The 24,564-nt window shown below is 46.2% G+C and overlaps 1 pseudogene; it reads right to left on the bottom strand.

Moving 5' to 3' along the window:
* Window positions 1–21,711: 21,711 nt before the first annotated feature.
* The window catches only part of LOC123129291 (zinc finger MYM-type protein 1-like), a 55,992-nt pseudogene continuing 53,139 nt past the window's right edge, over window positions 21,712–24,564 (bottom strand).

The following is a 24,564-nucleotide window of genomic DNA, read 5'->3' as shown; positions in this document are numbered from 1 at the left end:
GCGATGCTTATGTGAAAAAGTTTCATCCTGATAAGCTCGAACCCAAATCGGAGAAGTGCGTCTTCATAGAATACCCAAAGGAAATTGTTGGGTACACCTTCTATCACAGATCCGAAGGCAAGACATTCGTTGCTAAAATGGATCCTTTCCAGAGAAGGAGTTTCTCTCGAAAGAAGTGAGTGGGAGGAGAGTAGAACTTGATGAGGTAATTATACCTTCTCCCTTATTGGAAAGTAGTTCATCACAGAAATCAGTTCCAGTGATTCCTACACCAATAAGTGAGGAAGTTAATGATGATGATCATCAAACTTCAGATCAAGTTACTACCAAACCTCGTAGGTCTTCCAGAGTAAGATCCGCACCAGAGTGGTACGGTAATCATGTTCTGGAAGTCATGTTACTAGACCATGATGAACCTACGAACTATGAGGAAGCAATGATGAGCCCAGATTCCACGAAATGGCTTGAGGCCATGAAATCTGAGATATGATCCATGTATGAGAACAAAGTGTAGACTTTGATTGACTTGCCCGATGATCGGTGAGTCATTAAGAATAAATGGATCTTCAAGAGGAAGACGGACGTTGATAGTAGTGTTACTATCTACAAAGCTAGACTTGTCGAAAAAGGTTTTTGACAAAGTTCAAGGTGTTGAATACAATGAGATTTTCTTACTCGTATCGATGCTTAAAAGTCTGTCCGAATCATGTTAGCAATTGCCGCATTTTATGATTATGAAATTTGGCAGATGGATGTCAAAACTGCATTCCTGAATGGATTTCTGGAAGAAGAGTTGTATATGATGCAACCGGAAGGTTTTGTCGATCCAAAGGGAGCTAACAAAGTGTGCAAGCTCCAGCGATCCATTTATGGACTGGTGCAAGAATCTCGGAGTTGGAATATACGCTTTGATAAGTTGATCAAAGCATATAGTTATTGTACAGACTTACAGTGAAGCCTGTATTTACAAGAAAGTGAGTGGGAGCACTACAACATTTCTGATAAGTATATGTGAATGACATATTGTTGATCGGAAATAATGTAGAATTATTCTGCAAAGCATGAAAGGATACTTGAATAAAAGTTTTTCAAAGAAAGACCTTGGTGAAGCTGCTTACACATTGAGCATCAAGATCTATATAGATAGATGAAGACGCTTGATAAGATTTTCAATGAATACCTTGATAATTTTGAAATAGTTCAAAATGGAACAGTCAAAGAAGGAGTTCTTGCCTGTGTTGCAAGGTGTTAAGTTGAGTAAGACTCAAAGCCCGACCACGGCAGAAAATAGAAAGAGAATGAAAGTCATTCCCTATGCCTCAGTCATAGGTTCTATAAAGTATGCCATGCTGTATACCAGATCTATTGTATGCCATACCACTGAGTTTGGCAAGGGAGTACAATAGTGATCTAGGAGTAGATCACTGGAGAGCGGTCAAAATTGTCCTTAGTGGAATAAGGATATGTTTCTCGATTATGGAAAAAGGTTCGTCGTAAAAGGTTACGCCGATGCAAGTTTGACACTAATCTAGATGACTCTAAGTCTTGATCTAGATACATATTGAAAGTGGGAGCAATTAGCTAGAGTAGCTCCGTGCAGAGCATTGTAGACATAGAATTCGCAAAATACTTACGGATCTGTATATGACATACCCGTTGACTAAGATTCTCTCACAAGCAAAACATGATCACACCTTAGTACTCCTTGGGTGTTAATCACATAGCGATGTGAACTAGATTACTGAATCTAGTAAACCCTTTGGGTGTTGGTCACATAGCGATGTGAACTATGGGTGTTAATCACATGGTGATGTGAACTATTGCTGTTAAATCACATGGCGATGTGAACTAGATTATTGACTCTAGTGCAAGTGGGAGACTGAAGGAAATATGCCCTAGAGGCAATAATAAAGTTATTATTTATTTCCTTATATCATGATAAATGTTTATTATTCATGCTAGAATTGTATTAACCGGAAACATAATACATGTGTGAATACATAGACAAACAGAGTGTCACTAGTATGCCTCTACTTGACTAGCTCGTTAATCAAAGATGGTTATGTTTCCTAACCATGAACAATGAGTTGTTATTTGATTAACGAGGTCACATCATTAGTAGAATGATCTGATTGACATGACCCATTCCATTAGCTTAGCACCCGATCGTTTAGTATGTTGCTATTGCTTTCTTCATGACTTATACATGTTCCTATGACTATGAGATTATGCAACTCCCGTTTACCGGAGGAACACTTTGGGTACTACCAAACGTCACAACGTAACTGGGTGATTATAAAGGAGTACTACAGGTGTCTCCAATGGTCGATGTTGGGTTGGCGTATTTCGAGATTAGGATTTGTCACTCCGATTGTCGGAGAGGTATCTCTGGGCCCTCTCGGTAATACACATCACATAAGCCTTGCAAGCATTACAACTAATATGTTAGTTGTGAGATGATGTATTACGGAACGAGTAAAGAGACTTGCCGGTAACGAGATTGAACTAGGTATTGGATACCGACGATCGAATCTCGGGCAAGTAACATACCGATGACAAAGGGAACAACGTATGTTGTTATGCGGTCTGACCGATAAAGATCTTCGTAGAATATGTAGGAGCCAATATGGGCATCCAGGTCCCGCTATTGGTTATTGACCAGAGACGTGTCTCGGTCATGTCTACATTGTTCTCGAACCCGTAGGGTCCGCACGCTTAAGGTTACGATGACAGTTATATTATGAGTTTATGCATTTTGATGTACCGAAGGTTGTTCGGAGTCCCGGATGTGATCACGGACATGACGAGGAGTCTCGAAATGGTCGAGACATAAAGATTGATATATTGGAAGTCTATGTTTGGACATCGGAAGTGTTCCGGGTGAAATCGGGATTTTACCGGGTTACCGGGAGGTTACCGGAACCCCCCGGGAACCATATGGGCCATCATGGGCCTTAGTGGAAAGGTGAAAGGGCTGCCCACCAGGGCTGCGCGCCTCCCCCTTCCCCTAGTCCTATTAGGACTAGGAGAGGTGGCCGGCCACCCCTCTCCCTCTTTCCCCCTTGGGAATCCTAGTTGGAATAGGATTGGGGGGGGGAGTCCTACTCCCGGTAGGAGTAGGACTCCTCCTGCGCCTCTCCCTCTTGGCCGGCGCACCCTCCCCCCTTGGCTCCTTTATATACGGAGGCAGGGGCACCTCTAAACACACAAGTTGACACAAGTTGATCCACGTGATCGATTCCTTAGCCGTGTGCGGTGCCCCCTGCCACCATATTCCTCAATAATACTGTAGCGGAGTTTAGGCGAAGCCCTGCTGCTGTAGTTCATCAAGATCGTCACCACGCCGTCGTGCTGACGGAACTCTTCCCCGACACTTTGCTGGATCGGAGTCCGGGGATCGTCATCGAGCTGAACGTGTGCTCGAACTCGGAGGTGCCGTAGTTTCGGTGCTTGATCAGTTGGATCGTGAAGACGTACGACTACTTCCTCTACGTCGTGTCATCGCTTCCGCAGTCGGTCTGCGTAGGGTATGTAGACAATACTCTTCCCCTCGTTGCTATGCATCACATGATCTTGCGTGTGCGTAGGAAATTTTTTGAAATTACTACGAAACCCAACAGGAGGAAGGGCCAAGGCTGCGCCCCCCCTCTCGCTTGGCCCTATATATAGTGGGGGGGAAGGGAGGGCAGCTGGACCTAAGCCCTAGCGCCTCCCTCTCCCTCCCATGACACATCTCCCTCCTCCCGCAGCGCTTGGCAAAGCCCTGTTGGAATCCCACTACTTCCACCACCAAGCCGTCATGCTGCTGGATCTCCATCAACCTCTCCTTCCCCCTTGCTGGATCAAGAAGGAGGAGACGTCGCTGCTCCGTACGTGTGTTGAACGCGGAGGTGCCGTCCGTTCGGCGCTAGGATCATCGGTGATTTGGATCACGACGAGTACGACTCCATCAACCCCGTTCTCTTGAACGCTTCCGCGTGCGATCTACAAGGGTATGTAGATCCACTCCTCCCTCATTGCTAGATGACTCCATAGATAGATCTTGGTGACACGTAGGAAAATTTTGAATTTATGCTACGTTCCCCAACACATGGACCATATGAGATGTTCTAGGAGTTGAAGTTAATATTTCAAGCAAATACCTGAGTTGAGAGATATGAAGTCTCCAACATGTTCTATAGCTAAAAAGATGGAGGAGAATAGCTCAGGCAGTGAGAATGTGCTCAGATTGTCTGGGTACTACAATCACTTGAATCAAGTGGGAGTTAATCTTCCAGATAAAATAGTGATTGACAGAATTCTCTAGTCACCATCACCAAGTTAGTAGAACTTCGTGATGAACTATGATATGCAAGGGATAACAGAAATGATTCCCAAGCTCTTCGTAATGCTGAAATCGACGAAGGTAGAAATCAAGAAAAATATCAAGTGTTAATGGTAGACAAGACCACTAGTTTCAAGAAAAGGGCAAAGGGAAGAAGGGGAACTTCAAGAAGAATGGCAAGCAAGTTGCTGCTCAAGTGAAGAAGCCCAAGTCTGGTCCTAAGCCTGAGACTAAGTGCTTCCACTACAAAGGGACTGGTCACTGGAAGCGGAACTGCCCCAAGTATTTGGCGGATAAGAAGGATGGCAAAGTGAACAAAGGTATATTTTATATACAGATTATTGATGTGTATTTTACTAGTGTTCGTAGCAACCCCTCGGTATTTGGTACTGGTTCAGTTGCTAAGAGTAGTAACTCGAAACGGGAGTTGCAGAATGAACATAGACTAGTTACGGGTGAAGTGACGATGTGTGTTGGAAGTGGTTCCAAGATTGATATGATCATCATCGCACACTCCCTATTCTTTTGGGATTAGTGTTGAACCTAAATAAGTGTTATTTGGTGTTTGCGTTGAGCATGAATATGATTTGATCATGTTTATTGCAATACGGTTATTCATTTAAGTAAGAGAATAAATTGTTGTTCTATTTACATGAATAAAACCTTATATGGTTACACACCCAATGAAAATGGTTCGTTGGATCTCAATCGTAGTGATACACATATTCATAATATTGAAACCAAAAGATGCAAAGTTAATAATGATGGTGCAACTTATTTGTGGCACTGCCGTTTAGGTCATATTGGTGTAAAGCGCATGAAGAAAATCCATGCTGATGGGCTTTTGGAATCACTTGATTATGAATCAGTTGATGCTTGCGAACCATGCCTCATGGGCAAGATGACTAAGACTCCGTTCTCCGGAACAATGGAGCGAGCAACAAATTTGTTGGAAATCATACATACTGATGTATGTGGTCTGATGAATACTGAGGCTCGTGGTAGGTATCATTATTTTCTGATCTTCACAGATGATTTGAGCAGATATGAGTATATCTACTTGATGAAACACAAGTCTGAAACATTTGAAAAGTTCGAAGAATTTCAGAGTGAAGTGGAGAATCATCGTAACAAAAATAAAAGTTTCTACGATATGATCGCAGAAGGAAAATATTTGAGTTACGAGTTTGGCCTTTAGTTAAAACAATGTGAAATAGTTTCACTACTCACGCCTCCTGGAACACCACAGTGTAATGGTGTGTCCGAACATCGTAACCGTACTTTATTAGATATGGTGCGATCTATGATGTCTCTTATCGATTTACCACTATCATTTTGGGGTTATGCATTAGAGACAACTACATTCACATTAAATAGGGCACCATCTAAATCCGTTGAGACGACATCGTATGAACTATGGTTTGGCAAGAAACCTAAGCTATCGTTTCTTAAAGTTTGAGGTTGCAATGCTTATGTGAAAAAGTTTCAACCTGATAAGCTCAAACCCAAATCAGAGAAGTGCATCTTCATAGGATACCCAAAAGAAAATGTTGGGTACACCTTCTATCACAGATCCGAAGGCAACATATTCGTTGCTGAGAATGGATCCTTTCTAGAGAAGGAGTTTCTCTCGAAAGAAGTGAGTGGGAGGAAAGTAGAACTTGATGAGGTAATTGTACCTGCTCCCTTATTGGAAAGTAGTTCATCACAGAAATCTGTTCCTGTGACTACTACACCAATTAGTGAGGAAGCTAATGATGATGATCATGTAACTTCAGATCAAGTTACTACTGAACCTCGTAGGTAAACCAGAGTGAAATCCGCACCAGAGTGGTACGGTAATCCTGTTCTAGAGGTCATGTTACTTGACCATGACGAACCTACGAACTATGAGGAAGCGATGATGAGCCCAGATTCCATGAAATGGCTTGAGGCCATGAAATCTGAGATGAGATCCATGTATGAGAACAAAGTATGGACTTTGATTGACTTACCCGTTGATCGGCGAGCCATTCAGATTAAATGGATCTTCAAGAGGAAGACGGACGCTGATAGTAGTGTTACTATCTACAAAGCTAGAATTGTCGCAAAAGGTTTTTGACAAGTTCAAGGTGTTGACTATGATGAGAGTCTCTCACTCGTATCTATGCTTAAGTCTATCCGAATCATGTTAGCAATTGCCACATTCTATGAAATCTGGCAAATGGATAAACAAAACTACATTCCTTAATGGATTTATTAAAGAAGAGTTGTATATGATGCAACAAGAAAGTTTTGTCAATCCTAAAGGTGCTAACAAAATATGCAAGCCTCCAGCGATCCATCTATGGACTGGTGCAAACATCTCGGAGTTGGAATATACGCTTTGATAAGTTGATCAAAGCATATAATTTTATACAGACTTGTGGTGAAGCCTGTATTTACAATAAAGTGAGTGGGAGCACTACAACATTTCTGATAAGTATATGTGAATGACATATTGTTGATCAGAGATAATGTAGAATTATTCTGCAAAGCATAAAGGAATGTTTGAAATGAGTTTCTCAAAGAAAGACCTCGGTGAAGCTGCTTACATATTGAGCATCAAGATCTATAGAGATAAATCAAGACGCTTGATAAGTTTTTCAATGAGTACATACCTTGACAAGATTTTGAAGTAGTTCAAAATGGAACAGTCAAAGAAAGAGTTCTTGCATGTGTTACAAGGTGTGAAACTGAGTAAGACTCAAAACCCGACCACGGCAGAAGATAGAGAGAGAATGAAAGTCATTCCCTATGCCTCAGGCATAGGTTCTATAAAGTATGCCATGCTGTGTACCAGACCTATTGTATGCCCTGCCCTGTGTTTGGCAAGGGAGTACAATAGTGATCTAGGAGTAGATCACTGGACATTGGTCAAAATTATACTTAGTGGAATAAGGATATGTTTCTCGATTATGGAGGTGACAAAAGGTTCGTCGTAAAGGGTTACGTCGATGCAAGTTTTGACACTGATCCAGATGACTCAAAGTCTCAATCTGGATACATATTGAAAGTGGGAGCAATTAGCTAGAGTAGCTCCATGCAGAGCATTGTTGACATAGAAATTTGCAAATTACATACGGATCTGAATGTGGCAGACCCATTGACTAAACTTCCCTCACAAGCAAAACATGATCACATCTTAGTACTCTTTGGGTATTAATCACATAGCGATGTGAACTAGATTATTGACTCTAGTAACCCCTTTGGGTGTTGGTCACATGACGATGTGAACTATGGGTGTTAATCACATGGTGATGTGAACTATCGATGTTGAATCACATGGCAATGTGAACTAGATTATTGACTCTAGTGCAAGTGGAACACTGAAGGAAATATGCCCTAGAGGCAATAATAAAGTTATTATTTATTTCCTTATATCATGGTAAATGTTTATTATTCATGCTAGAATTGTATTAACCGGAAACATAATACATGTGTGAATACATAGACAAACAGTATGTCACTAGTATGCCTCTACTTGACTAGCTCGTTGAATCAAAGATGGTTAAGTTTCCTAGCCATAGACATGAGTTGTCTTTTGATTAACGGGGTCACATCATTGGAGAATGATGTGATTGACTTGACCCATTCCGTTAGCATAGCACTTGATCGTTTAGTTTGTTTCTATTGCTTTCTTCATGACTTATACATGTTCCTATGACTATGAGATTATGCAACTCCCGTTTATCGGAGGAACACTTTGTGTGCTACCAAACGTCACAACGTAACTGGGTGATTATAATGGTGCTCTACAGGTGTCCCCGAAGGTACTTGTTGGGTTGGCGTATTTCGAGATTAGGATTTGTCACTCCGATTGTCGGAGAGGTATCTCTGGGCCTTCTCGGTAATGCACATCACTTAAGCCTTGCAAGCATTGCAACTAATAAGTTAGTTGCGGGATGATGTATTATGGAACAAGTAAAGAGACTTGCCGGTAATGAGATTGAACTAGGTATTGAGATACCGACGATCGAATCTCGGGCAAGTAACATACCGATGACAAAGGGAACAACGTATGTTGTTATGCGGCCTGACCGATAAAAGATCTTCATAGAATATGTAGGATCCAATATGAGCATCCAGGTTCCACTATTGGTTATTGACCGGAGACGTGTCTCGGTCATGTCTACATTGTTCTCGAACCCATAGGGTCCACACACTTAACGTTACAATGACAGTTTCATTATGAGTTTATATATTTTGATGTACCGAAGGTTGTTCGGAGTCCCGGATATGATCACGGACATGACGAGGAGTCTCGAAATGGTCGAGACATAAAGATCGATATATTGGACGGCTATATTCGGACACCGGAAGTGTTTCGGGTGATTTCGGAGAAAATCGGAGTGCCGAAAGGGTTACCGGAACCCCTCGGGGAAGTATTGGGCCTTAGTGGGCCTGAGGGGAGAGAAAGGGCAGCAGCCCAGGAGGTGGCGCCCCCCCTCCCATGGGGAGTCCGAATTGGACTAGGGAGGGGGGCGCGGCCCCTCTTTCCCTCTCCCTCTCTTTCCTTCCCCCTTCTCTCTTCCTAGTTGGACCAGGAAAGGGGAGTCCTACTCCTACTAGGAGGAGGACTCCCCCCTCCTTGGCGCGCCCCAAGGGCCGTCCGGCCTCTCCCCCTTGCTCCTTTATATACAGGGGCGGGGGGGCACCTCTAGACACACAAGTTGATCTTCGTGATCGTTCTCTTAGCCGTGTGCGGTGCCCCCCTCCACCATAATCCTCGATAATATTGTAGCGGTGCTTAGGCGAAGCCCTGCGATGGTAGAACATCAAGATCTTCACCACGCCGTCGTGCTGACGGAACTCTTCCTCGACACTTTGCTGGATCGGAGTCCGGGGATCGTCATCGAGCTGAATGTGTGCTAGAACTCGGAGGTGTCGTAGTTTCGGTGCTTGATCGGTCGGGCCGTGAAGACGTACGACTACATCAACCACGTTGTGCTAACGCTTCCGCTTCCGGTCTACGAGGGTACATAGACAACACTCTCCCCTCTCGTTGCTATGCATCACCATGATCTTGCGTGTGCGTAGGAATTTTTTTGAAATTACTATGTTCCCCAACAATTATGATGTGGTATGATAGGGTGGTATCCTCCTCTGAATGATTTAAGTGACTTGACTTGGCACATATTCACACATGTAGTTGAAACAAATCAACATAGCCTTCACGATATTTATATTCATGGTGGATTATATCCTACTCATGCTTGCATCCAATGTTTATTAATTTGAATGCATGTACATGGTTGTTGTCGCTCTCTAGTTGGTCACTTCCCCGTCTTTTGCTAGCCTTCACCTGTACTAAGCGGGAATACTGCTTGTGCATCCAATCCCTTAAAACCCCAAAGTTATTCCAGATGAGTCCACTATACCTTCCTATATGCGGTATCTACCTGCCGTTCCAAGTAAATTTGTATGTGCCAAACTCTAAACCTTCAAATAATCATCCTATTTTGTATGCTCGAATAGCTCATGTATCAACTAGGGCTGTCTGTATCTTCCATGTTAGGCGGGTTATTCTCAAGAGGAGTGGACTCCGCTCCTCACTCACGTGATAAATGGCTGGTCAACAGGATGCCCAGTCCCATGCTTTATGCAAACTAAATCAAAAATAATTGCAAACAAAACTCCCCCTGGGACTTGATGTATGTTGGAGGCACTCGTTGTTTCGAGCAAGCCATGGATTGATGTTTGTTGGTGGAGGGGGAGTATAAAATTTACCATTCTGTTTGGGAACCGCCTATAATGTGTGTAGCATGGAAGATATCACCATCTCTTTGTTGTTATGTTGACAATGAAAGTATACCGCTCAAAAATATTATTCACCTCTATTTCAAAACCGAGCTCTGGCACCTCTACATATCCCCGCTTCCCTCTACGAAGGGCCTATCCATTTACTTTTATGTTAAGTCATCACCCTCTTATTAAAAAGCACCAGTTGGAGAGCACCGCTGTCATTTGCATTCATCACTGTTAATTTATATTGGGTGTGACTATGATTGGATCTCTTTTACCATGAATTACAATGTCTAGTCAGTCCTTGATCTTTAAAGGTGCTCTGCATTTATGTTTTGCGGTCTCAGAAAGGGCTAGCGAGATACCATCTTGTTATATCATATTATGATTGTTTTGAGAAAGTGTTGTCATCCGAGTTTTATTATTATGGCTCGCTAGTTGATTATGCTATTGATATGAGTAAACATGAGACCTGAGAATTATTGCAAATGTGGTTAGTTATAATCTTTGCTGGAAACTTGAATGCTAGCTTGTAATATTTATAACAACAAGAGCAAACATAGTTTGTAAAAGTTTTTCTTTATTTCTTTCAGTTTGTCAACTGAATTGCTTGAGGACAAGCAATGGTTTAAGCTTGGGGGAGTTGATACGTCTCCATCATATCTACTTTTCCAAACACTTTTGCCCTTGTTTTGGACTCTACCTTGTATAGTTTTGAATGGAACTAACCCGGATTGACGCTGTTTTCAGCAGAATTGCCATGATGTTGTTTTATGTGGAGAAAATAAAAGTTCTCGGAATGACCTGAAACTCCACGGAATATCTTACAATAAATAATAAAAAATCCTCGCCAAAGATGAAGACCAGGGGGCCCACACCCTTCTCACGAGACCCCTCGACTCCAACTCCAACTCTATATAACTGCTTTTGGGGAGAAAAAAAAAGGAGAGAAGATAGGGGCAGGGGGCGCGCCCACCCCCTGGGCGCGCCCTCCACCCTCGTGGGCCCCTCGTGGTCCCCTGATGTATTTCTTCCACCTATATATATCCATATACCCTAAAACTATCGGAGAGCACAATAGAACGGGAGTTCCGCCGCCAGAAGCCTCCATAGCCACCGAAAACCAATCTAGACCCGTTCCGGCACCCTGCCGGACGGGGCAATCCCTCTCCGGAGGCCATCTTCATCATCCCGGTGCTCTCCATGACGAGGAGGGAGTAGGTCTCCCTCGGGGCTGAGGGTATGTACTAGTAGCTATGTGTTTGATCTCTCTCTCTCTCTCATGTTCTTGAGGTGGTACGATCTTGATGTATCACGAGCTTTGCTATTATAGTTGGATCTTATGATGTTTCTCCCCCTCTACTCTCTTGTAATGGATTGAGTTTTCCCTTTGAAGTTATCTTATCGGATTGAGTCTTTAAGGATTTGAGAACACTTGATGTATGTCTTGCATGTGATACCCGTGGTGACAATGAAGTATTCTATTGATCCACTTGATGTATGTTTTGGTGATCAACTTGCGGGGTCCACCCATGAACCTATGCATAGGGGTTGGCACACGTTTTCGTCTTGACTCTCCGGTAGAAACTTTGGGGCACTCTTTGAGGTTCTATGTGTTGGTTGAATAGATGAATCTGAGATTGTGTGATGCATATCATATAATCATACCCACGGATACTTGAGGTGACATTGGAGTATCTAGGTGACATTAGGGTTTTGGTTGATTTGTTTTTAAAGGTGTTATTCTAGTACGAACTCTAGGGCTGTTTGTGACTGAGGTAGTCCGGGATTAGGGGGTCTCCGGACAGCCGGACTCTATCCTTCGGCCGGACTGTTGGACTATGAAGATACAAGATTGAAGACTTTGTCTCGTGTCCGGATGGGACTCTACTTGGCGTGGAAGGCAAGCTAGGAAGTACGGATATGGATATCTCCTCCTTTGTAACCAACCTTGTGTAACCCTAACCCTCTCCGGTGTCTATATAAACCAGAGGGTTTTAGTCCGTAGGATAACATACAATCATACCATAGGCTAGCTTCTAGGGTTTAGCCTCTCCGGTCTCATGGTAGATCAACTCTTGTAATACTCATAGCATCAATAGATCAAGCAGGGCGTAGAGTTTTACCTCCATCAAGAGGGCCTGAACCTGGGTAAAACATCGTGTCCCGTGCCTCATGTTACCATCCGCCTTAGACGCACAGTTCGGGACCCCCTAACCAAGATCCGACGGTTTTGACACCGACATTGGTGCTTTCATTGAGAGTTCCTCGGTGTTGTCATCATCAGGCTTGATGGGTCCTTCGATCATCATTAGCGATGCAGTCCAGGGTGAGACTTTTCTCCCCGGACAGCTTTTTGTATTCGGCGGCTTTGCACTGCGTGCCAATTCGCTTGTCCATCTGGAGAAGATCGAAAGTTACGCCCTTGGCCACCAGGTCAGGTTTGGAAGCTTAAACTACACGGACGATATCCGCAGAGACTTGATCTTCGACGGATTCGAGCCTCTGCCTTGTGCGTCACGCGGTCACGATGGGTACGATTTAGCTCTACCATCAGACAGTGTTCAGGAGATTGCACCGGTAGCCGCTCCGACCCTCAATTCGGAGCCAGTTGCGCCGTCCATGGATGGGTGGATGGACCCCGCCACGGAGGCCTTACCCTCAGCGGCGATCGAGCCGAACATCGACCTTACCCTGCACGAGAGGCGTGTTGTCAAACTGCCGGATCCTTCTCCGGCCACAGACTCCGAACCGCCTGCGCTCGTTCCTAACGAATCCGATTGGGCGTCGATCATGGAGTTTACCTCCGCGGATATTTTTCAGCACTAACCCTTTGGTGACATACTGAACTCATTAAGGTCTCTCTCCTTGTCAGGAGGATCCTGGTCGAACTATGTCTGACAGGATTGGGATGCAGATGACGAAGAAATTCGCTGCCCACCCACCACCCACTTAGTAGGCACTGTCGACGACTTAACTGACATGCTCGACTTCGACTATGAAGACATCGACGGTATGGACGATGATGCGGGAGACGAAGAGGAACAACTGCCCACAGGGCACTGGACAACCACCTCATCATACGATATATACATGGTGGACACGCCCAAAGAAGGCAACGGCGATGAGGCAGCGGAGGATGACCCCTCCAAGAAGCAACCCAAGCGCCGACGTCAGCGGTGCCGCTCTAAGTCCCGCCAAAGCAAAAGTGGTGATACCAGCACGGGAGATACTAACACTCCGGATAGTGCCGAAGATGGCAACAATCCCCTCGAGCACAATCTAGGACAGGAGGATGGAGAGGCCAGCCCTCTAGAGAGAGTAGTAGATGGAGAGGCGGAGGATGATAATTACATGCCCCCCTCCGAAGACAAGGCAAGCCTTGATGACAATGAATTTGTCGTGCCAGAGGATCCCGTCGAACAAGAGTGCTTCAAGCGCCGGCTTATAGCCACGGAAAATAGCCTTCAGAAAAAGCAGCAGCAGCTTCAAGCTGATCAAGATCTGCTAGCTGACAGATGGACTGAAGTCCTCGCGTCCGAGGAATATAAACTCGAACGCCCCTCCAAGAGTTACCCAAAATGCAGGTTGCTACCCCGACTGGAGGAAGAAGCATATTCCGCGGCTGATCGGCAACCTCGTGGCCGCTATAGAGAGGCATTCCAGCCAAAAGCTCAGCCTGCACCCCGACGCCATTCAAATACAAAGGCATGGGGAAATACGCCAGACCTGCAAGATGTATTGGGGGACAAAGCAAAACATGCAAGATCGATCTATAGATCACGAGGGCGCGCCACTATGCGAGACGATAAACGTCACGCCGGATACCGTAAAAGTAAATTCGGCCGGGCAGAACACAGCGGGCAAGACTCATTGGAGCTGCATCGCGACATAGCCCAGTACAGAGGTGCCGCACACCCCTTATGCTTCACATATGAAGTAATGGATCATCAAATCCCAGAGGGTTTCAAACCCGTAAACATAGAATCATACGACGACACGACAGATCCTGCGGTATGGATCGAGGATTTCCTCCTGCACATCCACATGGCCCACAAGGACCAGCTCGGCATTGGCTCAACAGCTTGCCAGCAGAGTCCATTGGCTGTTGGGAAGATCTGGAAGCCACATTCCTTGACAACTTTCAGGGCACTTATGTGCGACCACCAGACGCTGATGACTTGAGCCACATAATTCAACAGCCAGAGGAATCGGCCAGGCAATTCTGGACACGGTTCCTAACAAAGAAAAATCAAATCGTCGACTGTCCGGATGCAGAGGCTCTAGCAGCCTTCAAGCACAACATCCGCGACGAGTGGCTAGCTCGGCACCTTGGTCAGGAAAAGCCGAAATCTATGGCAGCCCTCACGACACACATGACCCGCTTTTGTGTGGGAGAAGACAGCTGGCTGGCTCGCAGTAATAACATATCAAAGAACCATGGTACTTCAGATACCAAGGACGGCAGTAGCAGGTCACGTCGCAACAAACATAAGCGCCGCATTAACAGCGACAATACCGAGGATACGGCAGTCAATGCCGGATTCAAAGGCTCTAAACCCGGTCAGCGAAAAAAGCCATTTAAAAGAAGCACTCCGGGCCCGTCCAGTTTGGACCGTCCACTCGATCGCTCGTGTCAAATACACGGCACCCCCGACAAGCCAGCCAACCACACTAATAGGGATTGTTGGGTGTTCAAGCAGGCCGGCAAGTTAATCGCCGAAAACAAAGATAAGGGGCCACATAGCGATGACGAGGAGGAGCCTCGGCAGCCGAATACTGGAGGACGGAAGAAGTTCCCCCCACAAGTGCGGACGGTGAACATGATATACGCAAGCCACATCCCTAAGAGGGATCGGAAGCATGCGCTCAGGGACGTATATGCGTTGGAGCCAGTGGCCCCAAAGTTCAACCCATGGTCCTCCTGTCCGATCACCTTCGATCGCAGGGACCACCCCACTAGTATCCGTCATGGCGGATTCGCCGCACTGGTCTTAGACCCAATTATTGACGAATTTCACCTCACTCGAGTCCTTATGGATGGCGGCAGCAGCCTGAACCTGCTTTACCAGCACACGGTGCACAAAATGGGTATAGACCCCTCAAGAATCAAACCCACAAAAACGACCTTTAAAGGCGTCATACCAGGTGTAGAGGCCCATTGCACAGGCTCAGTCACACTGGAAGTGGTCTTCGGATCCCCGGATAACTTCTGAAGCGAAGAGTTAATCTTCGATATAGTCCCGTTCCGCAGTGGTTATCATGCACTGCTCGGGCGAACCGCATATGCGAGATTCAATGCGGTACCGCATTATGCATACCTCAAGCTCAAGATGCCAGGACCTCAGGGGGTCATTACAGTTAATGGAAACATAGAGCGCTCTCTCCGAACGGAGGAGCACACTGCGGCCCTCGCAGCGGAAGCGCAAAGCAGCCTCTTAAGGCAATCCACTAGTTCGGCATTTAAGGACCCGAACACCTTCAAGTGCACCCAGAGTAATCGGCAACAGGACCGCCTGGCACGTTCCAAGCTCGTATAGTAATGCGGCCCCCACCCCAGCCCAAGCCAAACTGCGAAACTCGTGCCTTGCGTACATAATTACGCATTAAAAATACCATGGGCACAGGTAGGGAGGGGGCACGATTACGACACGCTCCAAGATGCGGCTTAAACCGCACTAGGGGCTTCCCGCTTTGTTATTTTTCTCTCTTTCAGGACATTAATCTCTGGAAACCCTGTTCGGCAGCATGATTGCCGAACACATGATGCAGCAACCAAGGAAGCAGAAAGCTACATCACACCACGGAACTCCCAGGTGGACTACGATAACGAGTGAAATACTTGCTTTAATATTATTCCTCGGCTTCCCGTTGGAGGGGACATAGTCCTACTTTTTGCTTATCGCACTACCTGTATCATTCTGCTCTAACGCACGTTTCTTAATAAACAATGCATAGCATTAAGACTATTATTGCATTCTTCTTTTTTCTATATATGTGTTCATTAATGACACCTTGCAACCGTACACTTTGGTACGGCCAATACACCAGGGGCTCAAGTACCCCACAATATGGTGTGAAAAGTCTGAACACTTTCACAAGTGCGGCACCGCGAACTTATAGCATTATATGCATCAGCTGTTGGGTTTGCCCGGCTCCCATGTTTTGGTACCTTACGTTCCGCTATATCGGCTAAGGTGGCACTGGGAGAACTACTGCGATTGTGCCCCGGTTCAGCTGGGCTAAGCACCTCAGTAGAGAAAGCTAAAACTGACTGTCATGATAAGGCAAGAGACTGGTCACTGTTCGAGAGGTTTTCGAGTCCCTAAAGACTTATGCCGCTTAGAGCGAGGAGTCGGCCCTGTCCGGCTTAAGGCATGTATCGCGCCACGAATTCAGCCTTCCGAATACTAGGGGCTTTGCCGAAATTTAAAACTATAGAATTCTATGTCTAAGTGAGAGTGATAACGCATTATAGTCCGATTGCCTTGTTCGTTGTGCTGAGCACCTCCCTCGAAGGACCCAAAAATGGGAACAAGAGTGCTCAGGTTTATCCCGAACACCCCAACACTCGTGGCATGGGGGCAGAAGCCGACGACTAGCCATCTCTCAGATTTGATAAACAGCCAAACAGAAGGTAATATTTTAAATTCAAACAAGTGTTGCATAGAGCATATGAACAAGTTTTCATAACTACAGGATTACACGAGCAAGTTTACTCGAATATTATATCTTTCGTACACTCGTCCGCTACGAGACGAGCACCCTTCCGGACACCCTCATAGTACATCTCGGGGTGGCGATGCTCCTTGCCCTCCGGTGGCCTTCCTTCATCAGCTTCACGGCGTCTAGCTTGGCCCATTGCACCTTCACACGGGCGAAAGCCCGGCGTGCACCTTCGATGTAGATGGACCGCTTGACGACTTCCAGCCGTGGGCAGGCATCCACAAGCCGCCTCACCACGAAGTAGCTGTTCGGAAGGGCGTCGCCAGGCCACAGCCGGACTATAAAGCCCTTCATGGCCTGTTCGGTCGCCTTGTGTAGCTCGACCAACTACTTTAGCTGGTCGCTCATAGGCACCGGGTGTTTGGTCCCAGTATATTGGGCCCAGAACAACTTCTCCGTTGAGCTCCCCTCCTCGACCTGGTAAAACGTTGCGGCATCCGACACGCTGTGGGGCAAATCTGCGAACGCTCCTGGAGAGCTCTGGATTCGGGTAAGTAACAAGTAATTTACTTTCACATGCTTGCTCTGCATAAGGAATGCCTTACCCGCCGCTATTTTCTTCATCGCCTCAATCTTCTGGAGGGCTCTTTGGGCTTCAGCCTTGGCATTTTTTGCGCTTTCTAGGGCCGCGGCAAGCTCGGACTCTCGCGTCTTCGAGTCACGCTCAAATGCCTCATGCTTCGACACAAGAGCTTGGAGCTCTTGCTGCACCTCGCCCACCCGTGCCTCCTGCCTTTCCCGCTCGGTGCGCTCCTTGGCGGCTCTGTCTTCGGCCTCGGATAGCGCTTGCTTCAGGGTCGCCACCTCGGTCGTGGCCCCTGGCAAATTTACGATGATCCTGTCATTTTGCAATCGCGTCTTCTTTTGTATATAAATATCTATATACAGGGTATTACTTACCCTTGTTCTCCTCGAGCTGCTTCTTGGCAAGGCCGAGCTCTTTCTTGGACCCCTCGAGGTCCTACTTCAATGCGGCAACCTCCGCAGTCTGTGCGGCAGAGGCCAGCAATGAAGCCTGCATACGCATATAGACATACTTATATTAGACTCCTGCGATATTGTTTGATCCTCTGTTCGGCTTTTCTTCGTGAACACCAAACAGAGCATCAGGGGCTACTGTCTATGCGGTAATATTTTTCCCCATATTTCTAAAACTTACCTCAAAGCCTGTTAGAAGGCTGGCACAGGCTTCAATCAGTCCGCTCTTGGTGGACTGAACCTTCTGGACCACCGCACTCATAATAGTGTGGTGCTATTCGTCGATGGAAGCGCTGCGAAGCGTTCCTAGCAGATTGTCCGGTGCCTCTGGATGGGCAGAGGTCACCGGCACAGGCGTCTTGTCCCTTTTGGAAGGAGGCCGCCTGCCCGAGTCCGGAACCACTGGAGGTTCCGGCGCGGTGTTCGGCTGAGGGCCGAACTCGGAGCCCTCGGGGGCTTTGTTCCTTATGCTCCCGGAGTCCGGAAGGTCGCCTTGAGGCGGCTCTGGGACTGTCTCCCCTCGACCCAGTGCCTCTTGGGACAACACCTCGGCGTTGTCCGTAGGGCAAGGGGAGGTGGCGGTCGGAAGTGGATCGCTATCCATATCCGATGAGTCCAGGGAGCCATCCGACGAGGATATGTTGATACGGGCTCGAGACGGTGTGCATAATCACGATTCGACGTTAGGAGAAGTAGTGCGACAAAGGAATGCTATGAGTTACTCTGGTATCCGAATACTTACGACTTCGCCAGGGGCTTGGCCCTGGGCAGCCACTCGTCTTCGCCTTCGGCGGCGGTGGTAGAACTGTCCTGAAGGAGAGTCCTTCCCTTCTTGGACCCTTCCCCCCCCCCCAAGTTGGGGCGGCCTTCCTTTTCTTGTCTCCCCCGACTAGAGGGGGAGCGTCTTCATCTTCCTCCTCATCTTCGTGGGAAGAGTGCGCCCAGGAGTCCTCGGACGAAGAGTCTGATATCACCTAGCGCTGGGAACTCTTTCGGGTTCCCTTGGCCTTCTTGGTCTTCTCCGGCACCTTGTAAGGAGCCGGGGTTAGCATCTTCATCGGGAGAGCGTCTGCTGGGCCTTCGGGCAAAGGAGCCGGACAGTCGATCTATCCGTCCGTCTCCTGCCAGTCCTGTCAAAGGTACGGGAGCTTAGATCCTGCATAGAGTCAAACTATGAAAAACAAGTACCCTGTAAGAGGTAAAACAGCTTACCGCGCTGGCTTGGGGCTTCGCGCAGAATTCGCGATCCTCGGTAGTGGGAGGGGGAACCTCGGCGCCCTTGAATAGCACCTTCCAGGCATCCTCGTGTGTTGTGTCGAAGAGCCTATTCAGAGTTTGGTGCTGGGCCGGGTCGAACTCCCACAAGTTGAAAGCCCGTTGTTGACACGGGAGGATCCGGCGGATGAGCATGACCTAGACTACGTTGACAAGTTTGAGCTTCTTTCTCACCATGTTTTGGATACATGTTTGGAGTCTGTTCAGCTCTCCCGAACCACCCCATGACAGGCCCTTCTCTTGCCAGGAGGTGAGCCGCGCGGGGATGCCAGATCGGAACTCGGGGGCCGCTGCACATGCAGGGTCATGTGGCTCGGTGATGTAGAACCACCCCGATTGCCACCCCTTTATGGTCTCCACGAAGGAGCCCTCAAGCCATGTGACGTTGGGCATCTTGCCCACCATGGCGCCTCCGCACTCCGCCTGGCGGCCGCTCACTACCTTCGGCTTGACATTGAAGGTCTTCGGCCATAAGCCGAAGTGGGGCTTGATGCGGAGGAAGGCCTCGCACACGACGATAAACACCGAGATGTTGAGGATGAAGTTCGGGGCCAGGTCATGGAAATCTAGGCCGTAGTAGAACATGAGCCCCCGGACAAATGGGTGGAGAGGAATCCCAGTCCGCGGAGGAAATGGGTAAGGAACACTACCCTCTCGTGGGGCCTGGGGGTGGGGATGAGCTGCCCCTCATCTGGGAGCCGGTGCGCAATGTTGTCGGGCAAGTATTCGGCTCTCCTCAGCTTCCTGATGTGTCCCTCCATGACGGAGGAGACCACGCACCTGCCTCCCGCTCCGGACATGGTTGGAGAAGGTTGAGGTGGGAAGTGCGGACTTGGGCGCTGGAGCTCGAGTGTGCGAAAATGGATGAGCAAAGGAGGAAGAGGGCGAGGATGAAAAGGTGAGTCCTTGTCCCTTTATATGGGCGGACGACACTATGCATCCCCACCAGCCTGGTAAAACTAGCTTATCCCCCAAGCGCTGTAATTGATGGCGCGGTTGGGTTACCCATGCCCGTATTGATGAGAATCCCGTAATAAGGGGGACACGATCTCTGCTTTGACAAGACGTGTCAAAAAACTTCCTCGCATTATGTGCGGGGATAGTTAAAGGAAACGGTTCGAATAATCACCGGCCCATGGCTTAATGTCATGTTGCCAAAACAATTCAGCAGATTAGATTTGTGGAAATATTATTCTCTCTAGGGTGGTATGTGGAACTTATTTTGCAGGGTCGGACACTATCCTTGTACTCAAACTCTTACGTGGTGTATTCGGAGGAGGAACCCGCCTTGCAATGCCGAAGACAATACTGCGCACCGGACTCATCTTCACTGGTTCAGGGGCTACTGAGGGAGTCCGGGATTAGGGGGTCTCCGGACAGCCGGACTCTATCCTTCGGCCGGACTGTTGGACTATGAAGATACAAGATTGAAGACTTCGTCTCATGTCCGGATGGGACTCTACTTGGCGTGGAAGGCAAGCTAGGAAGTATGGATATGGATATCTCCTCCTTTTTAACCGACCTTGTGTAACCCTAACCCTCTCCGGTGTCTATATAACCGGAGGGTTTTAGTCCGTAGGACAACATACAATCATACCATAGGCTAGCTTCTAGGGTTTAGCCTCTCCGATCTCGTGGTAGATCAACTCTTGTAATACTCATATCATCAAGAATGAATCAAGCAGGACGTAGGGTTTTACCTCCATCAAGAGGGCCCGAACCTGGGTAAAACATCGTGTCCCCTGCCTCTTGTTACCATCCACCTTAGACGCATAGTTCGGGACCCCCTACCCGAGATCCGCCGGTTTTGACACCGATAGTGACACTTATAGGAATAGCCCAACGGATTGATTGGAATGAATAACTTTGAGGTGGTTTCGTACCCTACCATAATCTCTTCGTTGGTTCTCCGCTATTAGTGACTTTGGAGTGACTCTTTGTTGCATGTTGAGGGATAGTTATGTGATCCAATTATGTTATTATTGTTGAGAGAACTTGCACTAGTGAAAGTATGAACCCTAGGCCTTGTTTCAACGCATTGCAATACCGTTTACGCTCACTTTTATCATTAGTTACCTTGCTGTTTTTATATTTTTCAGATTACAAAAACCTATATCTACCATCCATATACCACTTGTATCACCAACTCTTCGCTGAACTAGTGCACCTATACAATTTACCATTGTATTGGGTGTGTTGGGGACACAAGAGACTCTTTGTTATTTGGTTGCAGGGTTTCTTGAGAGACCATCTTCATCCCACGCATCCTACGGATTGATAAACCTTAGGTCATCCACAGTGGCGGAGCCAGCAAATTGCTAAAGCCCGGGCACGCCGTAAGATAAAATTTACTTTTGTCTATCAGACACAATAAGTATCATATATTTGGATAAATGTCATGTGCAATATACACACTAATTTTTTATAGATCATAGAAGTAAATAAAAACAGGAATACAATACCAAATAACTGTCCAAACACTAGTCACACAACCTAACCTTTCGACACCTCGACGACAATAGTCCAATCTCCAACGTTCATCCTTGTGCACACAAGAGAATCTACAAGATAAAACACATTAATAATTTATATAATTTTCATTGAAATTAAACACATTAGATAGAATGGAGCGTACCAGTAATATGCTAATTGGACCTGGGCAATTGCCCTTTCCGATACTTCATGGCTTGAAACCGTTTAATAATAGCATCATCATCAAGTCCTTTAAAAATCTCCCGCTCGGTGTAGCAAATCATCAAGTCATTAAACCATGTATCATTCATCTTGCTGCGCAATTTAGATTTGATAATCTTCATTGCCGAGAAAGCTCTTTCGACCGATGCCGTTGAGACTGGCAATAACAAAGCCAACTCTATGATTCTGTACACCAGTGGGAAAACCAAATGTTTCTCAGTTTCAACCATCGTTGTAGCTAAACTTTCAATATCTTTACAAGAAGAAAAGGCCTCATGCCTTCGTACATGAAGAATGTAAGTCTGAAGTTCGTCTCTTATGATTGCACGATCACCACTAGAGAAATCTCCATGATAAACTTCAGTTAAGCTAGCAAGCTTGTCAACATCAAACTTGGAGAAGGAATTTTTTGGATGAAGGCATGAGAAGGCCACTATTATATTTGAAGATGCTTCATTAAAGCGATGATTCATCTCAGTGCATATCTTGTCAATGGCGACATAGAAGATCTCAACTCGATAGAAATGAAGATTGGTGTAAGTCACACCATCAAGCCTTGAACGACCTCGGACCGGTATTCTTTCATTCATATCGGGCACCGGAATACCTTTGGCGACACAAAAGTGTTGGACTTCATCGAACAAGCTTTCCCAACCACTTTCTCTCATAGAGGCCAGCCGAGCTTTGACATCACCAACTAGTTCAATGGCATTAACAATGTTTATATCTTTTCTCTGCAAGACTTGTGAGAGTTCATTTGTGATAGCAAGCAACTTTATCATAAGATGCAATACGAAAGCAAATTTGAAACTCTCCATTATCTCTATCAAACCCGCCGCTTGAGACGGTCCGCGCCCTTCATCATTGACCTCACGAAGCACATATATGACTGACTTCCACATTTGACTCAAACGAAGCAAAGTTGTATGGTGTGAACCCCATCTAGTATCCCCGGGTCTTGCTAAATTTGTTTCTTGGTTCAAACCTCTTCCACTAAATATCTCACCGCTCTCAAGCTGATCTAAGATATTTTGATGACGTTCCTCCCTCAGTGAATCCCTTCTCTTGCAAGATACAGTAGTTGTGCTCACAATTAAGGAGACATACTCAAACAAATCATGAATAGAGGAGCAACAACTAGCAACCGAGACAACCACCAATTGTAAACGATGTGCAAAGCAATGCACATAAAAGGCATAAGGGTTCTCATCAAGAATTTTCTTTTGCAAACCATTAAATTCACCTCTCATATTTGAAGCTCCATCATATCCTTGCCCTCGTAGACTATGAATGGATAACTTATGATGATCAAGAATGTCAACAAGAGCTACCTTTAGTGCCTCTGATGTAGTCTCACTGACATGGTATAGAGAGAGAAATCGTTCCACGGCCTTCCCTTTATCATTGACATACCTACATCAAGATTTTTGTAACAAGGTTAAATAAAAGTAGAAAAAAACTATGAAATAACAATTAAATGAATAATAAACCACTACTAACCTCAACATCACCGCCATTTGCTCTTTGACAGATATATCACGTGACTCATCGATAAGCACAGAGAATTTCTTATCACCAATTTCTCTCATGATCGCTTTGGTGACCTCTTCTGCGCAACACTTTGCAAGATCTTTTTGAATTTCAGCAGCAAGCATCTTGCAGTTTCTACTACCATGGTCAAAAGCATGCCTCACTTTCTCATCTCTAGCTTTATGCCAATCTACCATCTCACGGAAGTTACCCTTGTTCAGTGAAGTTGAACTTTCATCATGGCCACGAAAAGCCAAGCCTTGAGCAATGAGATATCTTGCACAACCCAGAGAAGTGTGCAACCGAATTTTGTAAAGTACTTCAGACTCCTTGGATGACCTAGCAAAGTTACTAGACACGCTTTGCCTTTGATTACGAAAATCATCATAATGCAATCTTGCCTTGTTGTGCGCACTATTTACCCCACCAACATGAGCAGGCAATGCCTGATATGCATGCTTCCAATCCCTGAATCCTTTTTTGGTGAAGACATCATAACCAAAATGTGTACTACTTCCTGGTTGCTTAAAAAGAAAGCAATAGAAACAAAATGCAGCTTGCTCGGACACACTATATTCTAACCAATCATAATTCTTATACCAATTTTTAGAAAATGCACGGTTCTTGCTACCAATTTTTTTGCGATCAAATTTGACAGTTGGTCGGGTTGGACCCTTCAATATGTATGCTCTTCTCACCTGATCTTGAATATTCGGATGAGAATCAGCAATTTTGTTGCCTATGAGCGGGATCACACACAATTTCAGCCGGATTAAACTCATCATCGTCCTCGTCCTCAAAATTCACCTCATCATCATCATCATCGTCGTCGTCATCATCCAGCATTTCCTGCTCAATCCAGTTCTGAACCTCATCTATCACGTCCTCACCATGTTCATGAACATCACTTGGTTGTGGGTCTTGTGGCGGTTCCACTTGTGAATTTCTTCTAGTGTCAACAAAAAATCTGCTCAACTCTGAAATTTTAACGAGCATAATTAGAGTCCACAAGCAATCCAATGCACAACTTCTTAAATTACAAATATAACTCACCTAGCTGTCGCTTGCCTCTAGCCCTAATTGTTGGCAGTCTGCTACTGGATGCCTCTTGAACAGGTTGAGTGTTCGCTAGTGTCGACGGTGAAGACCCAACGTCTGATCCAGCCGGAGTTGAATTCCCACTGGTGGTACCGAACGATTCACCGCCTTGGCACCCCCGCTTACGCTTCCGATCTTGACCGTCGCCCACCGGAGTCAGAGCCGAGGCCCGGCCG

Source organism: Triticum aestivum, chromosome 6A, assembly GCF_018294505.1.
Source record: "Triticum aestivum cultivar Chinese Spring chromosome 6A, IWGSC CS RefSeq v2.1, whole genome shotgun sequence".
Classification (NCBI taxonomy): Eukaryota; Viridiplantae; Streptophyta; class Magnoliopsida; order Poales; family Poaceae; genus Triticum; species Triticum aestivum.
This window is presented reverse-complemented; position numbering and strand designations above follow the sequence as displayed.